At 50.0% G+C, this 4,324-nt stretch overlaps 1 long non-coding RNA gene across 1 annotated transcript; it reads right to left on the bottom strand.

Annotated features, from left to right (window-relative positions):
- Positions 1–267: 267 nt before the first annotated feature.
- LOC309843410 lies at positions 268–3,933 on the bottom strand. The gene is made up of 2 exons (XR_014300131.1): positions 3,570–3,933; positions 268–646 (listed from the first exon to the last, which is right to left on the bottom strand). It is a non-coding gene; the product is annotated as an uncharacterized lncRNA (long non-coding RNA).
- Positions 3,934–4,324: the final 391 nt, after the last annotated feature.

Below are 4,324 nucleotides of genomic sequence, written 5' to 3'. Positions count from 1 at the left end.
AAAGGCTTGGAGGTGTCTATTAGACCCATAAAGACTGTTGCATGACTGAGGTCTTCACTTGGGGAAAACGGACAGACACGAGAGCATCGGCATGATCTGAGCTTTAGGAGAAGACAAAGGGAGCGCGGACGCTGGGAAAATAAAGGCAGAATATTACTGTTTTTCCTCTTGAGTTCAACGGGGTAGCTTCAGAAAGACCTTGAACCTGGAAGTAATTTTTAGGCCAAAAATCTTGGCGCCAAAATAAACAAGCAAATAAGTCCTGTCTGCATTATCAATACTTTCATACTCCCGGGTACACACAGATCTTGAAATAAGGGCCTGCAGACAGTTGTCTTTCCCAGAGTTTGTACCTTGTGGTTACTGAAGAGACGGTTATGGCACTTCCTTTACTAAATTAAACCTCATCCAATTCACCCACACTTGTTCTTGGCTCTTGCCACCCAGTGACAGCCCTCCCCGCCCTGGCTGGCCCCCAACCCTCCCACGAGCAGGAGGCGACCCCAGCCGGAGAGCGGGATGTTTTCCTTCTGGTCTGTCCCATCCGTCCCCTGACGGTAGACGCCCGGCGTGTGAAAGTCACACCTTCAGAGCTGGCCTTCTGGTTCAGGGGGCCCCACGAGGAAACCAACAGCCCCTTCATTTCCTGTGAATGAAGAATTACGTGATTGAAACAAATCGTACCCTCCTTCCTCTTCCCAGGTGACACGGCCCAGCCCAGCAGCTGAGAGTTAAGGAAGCAGTGGCAGCAAATCAAGGCTGGGCTGAGACCCTACGATGTGCAAATAGGGGTGTGGGCTCCTCACCGCCCCCTCTGTGCTTACACCTTCTCAGTAAGGGAAGACCTGAGCTGGAGCCACACCAGCTAGACCTGCATGCATAAGAGTTAATTCCCTCTGTGGGGGGGGGATGGGGAGTGGGGGGGTGGTCTGCTACCCCCACCACCCCCACCACCCCCCCTTGCTGGCTGATGCCAAATGCTGTGGGTTTGAAGGGGTTTTTGCCACAGCACCTCTGCAGCCACTTGGGCTCCAGGCAGGGAATATGCACCCTGTTGACAGGAGACAGCACCCCCGCCCCTGCCGGCTGCCCCAATGGCCCCCAATGGCCCCCAACGCTCTCTACATGACTGTGAGCAGCCACTAGGCTCCTTCCATAACTGATCACCCCTGTTGTGGAAATATTACTACTTCTATTACAACCACTCATGCCCCCAGTGCGGAACCAGAACCGGTGTTTTGGGGGTAACTTCAGACACGGGCTGGTTCCTTCTCATTTGAAATCCCCCCAGCCCTGCCCAAGAACATCTGGGGAAGACCAGTCTGATGGCGGCGTCAGGCTGCTGCCTCTGTTGGCAGGGCTGGGACCGTCCTGGGATCTGCCCCCTCCTGTCTGTTTTTGAGGGTTTCAACTGTACTTTATGTCTTCAAGCACACCGTATTTTAATGGGTACCCACGGCTTTTACTTGGCATCGGTTAAGAGCTGGTTTTGAAGCAATTCGGCGTTACACCAGCTGGGACGTTAGCAAGCTCTCCATTGTTTCTGGGGGGACTCCGGACAGGGGACAGTTTCCATTTTATTCCAAGTCCTGTCACCATCTCTGTCCGTTCAGCAACACAGAAAGTGTTCCCCTAGCTACTAGGACATTCTGCTACTTGTGGAAATCAGATGTCCAGGCCTGTGGCTCTGACCTGCCTTTGTTTGCTGAGTGCTTTGAGTTTGAAGGTGATTTCCTGCGTTTTTGGCCAGAGGAAACCCCATCACGCTAAAGCCATGCAGCCCCACAGGGGCTGGTTTGAGGCAACTTCACATCAAGCACACTGGCAAAAAGCCCTTAAACACTGTCTCCTGTTTTGGGGGCGTCTGGGTGGCTCAGTAGGCTAAAGCCTCTGCCTTCAGTTCGGGTCACGATCTCGGGGTCCTGGGATCAAGCCCCGCGTCAGGCTCTCTGCTGGGGTAGGGGGGAGCCTGCTTCCTTCTCTCTCTCTCTCTCTGCCTGCCTCTCTGCCTACTTGTGATCTCTATCTGTCAAATAAATAAATAAAATCTTTAAAAAAGAACAAAAAACTGTCTCCTGTTTAAATCCGGGCTGCTTCCCTGATGGAGGTTTTGGGGTACAGGATTTGAAAAGACATGCAGGGGAATGAGTACAAAGAGCACGGGCCTTGGAGTCCCCCAGCCCTGGTTTGAGTCTTGCCGTCACACCTCACTAGCTGCGTGAACTTGGACCATGGCTTACCCTCTCTGAGCTCCTTTCCTCATCAAAAAGACACAAATACGGGTGCCTGGGTGGCTCAGTGGCTTCGGCTCGGGTCGTGATCTCGGGGTCCTGGGATCGAGTCCCACATCGGGCTCTCTGCTCAGCAGGGAGCCTGCTTCCTCCTCTCTCTCTGCCTGCCTCTCTGCCTACTTGTGATCTCTCTCTGTCAAATAAATAAATAAAATCTTAAAAAAAAAGATACTAATAATATCCGATAGTTAGGAGGGCTCAAAGAAATGCGGATAGATGGTTAGCACCGGGCTCGGCAAAGTTGATCTTGGTGTCTGGCGCCCTTCAGACTCCTTTTCCTGCGCACACACACCATGTTCCACCCCCCAGCATCGCTCATCAAAGTAACTAGCTTATGATTTACACTTGTATCTCATTGGCCCCGGATCCTGGGAAACCAGGTGGAGGTCATAGTAATGACAACAACCAACGTTTGCATTTCCCTTGCTGGTTTACAAAGCACAAACACCCACACCCTATTGAATCCTCAGAACCACCTTGTGGGGTCTAGGTGTATCTTTGTTTTTGTTTTTTGTTTGTTTGTTTGTTTGTTTGTTTTCAGAAGAGAAAGCTAAGGCCCTTAAGGTTTAAGCGAGGTTAAGCGACCCAAAGGTCACACAATTTCCAAATGACAGATCTGGGACTGAAGTTCAATGTTCATTCTCCTGCTCCAAACTTCCAGCCACCCAGTGCTGCCCACGCAGAGAGATAAACACCCTTCCTCCCTCTAAACATTTACCATGCCCCATGTCCCAAAGCTATCTGCTAGGGAATTCGCTTACTTACCCAGGACAATGTAGAAACAGCTGTCAGTGGGTTACCTGTCCCAGGTAAAATATTTGTATTTGGACGGGGAAGTCTTCTGTTGACTAGCCTTGACTCAAAGGAGTTACTATAATGGGGACCTCTAGGTCTTGTGTGGTGAATTACACTAACACCTGGATGACTGCCTTTCCCTACTTTGCAGAAGACTTGTCACACACTGGGCTGTGGCTTCATGAAATAAAGGGGAGGCATCACACAGTAGTAAAGTCATCCATGATCTTTATCTCAGTAGACCATAGCCCAATGGTTGAGCCCAACGGTAACGCCATCTTCTTCTCCAACTAGCTCAGCCACTGAGATCTGGCGACAGGGAGTCAGTTTAACCTTTCTGGTCTGAGTTAAAGGAACCATAAGCTTTTCAATAACAACAATATCAAGTCTCCTTTGTTCCTAATGACACCCTGTGAGGCTATATGTTGTAGGTGCCATTTTCCCTTACACAGATGAGGATGCTGAGCGATCCAAAAGACTTACCTAAGTTGCCCAGAATCCCAGGCCAGCATGCAGTGGTATCTGGACCAGTTTTGTCCTTTTAGAATGGTGGCTCTTCTACTCTTTCCTGCAGACTCTAACTTCCTGGGTGTGTATGGAATGAAACAACCACAAGTTCATCGTCACAGGAGGCGAGGCACTGGCAACCCTTGACTCTGCAGATGGAACAGTAAATCATGGAGACTGCTGGAACCCACAGAGACCACCCTGTCCACCACCACGTTGCATTCGGGTGTGGACCCAGGAACTCCACTATGATGTGGGTTTGGAGAGAACCCAGAGACAACTCCCTCCCAAAGAGAAGCCAGGAGAAGCAAGCTCTAGCTCTTCTCAAAGAAGCTGTAGCTGTCTTTGTAGGTGGGGGGAGAGGTCAGGGATTGACCTAGTTATACTCTGCAAGGATGTGAAGGGTTAACTGTGTCTGTCATTTCCCCTAGGACTAGAAAGAAATTGTGTGTTTAAATCAGAGCAGGAAAATTCAGCATTAGTATTAGAAGGAACTTTCTGACCACAAAGGCCACGAGGAGCGGAAGCAGACTCATATGAAGAGGAGAGGAAGTTACTTCTCTGGTGAAGAGCTGGAGGAAACAGGTTAGCTGCTGCGTAGTACAGCATACCCATCATGGAGGTGAGAAGATCGAGGTGTAGGATTACTAGATTTCCCTTTGAGCCTAGTGGCTGAAAAGTGCGAGAAGACACCATTTAAACAGAAAGTGTAACTACATTTATTTTTAATT

This window comes from Mustela nivalis, assembly GCF_964662115.1.
Source record: "Mustela nivalis genome assembly, chromosome: 11".
NCBI classification, from domain to species: Eukaryota; Metazoa; Chordata; class Mammalia; order Carnivora; family Mustelidae; genus Mustela; species Mustela nivalis.
Note: the sequence above shows the minus strand (reverse complement) of the source record. Positions and strands in the feature narration are given on the sequence as shown.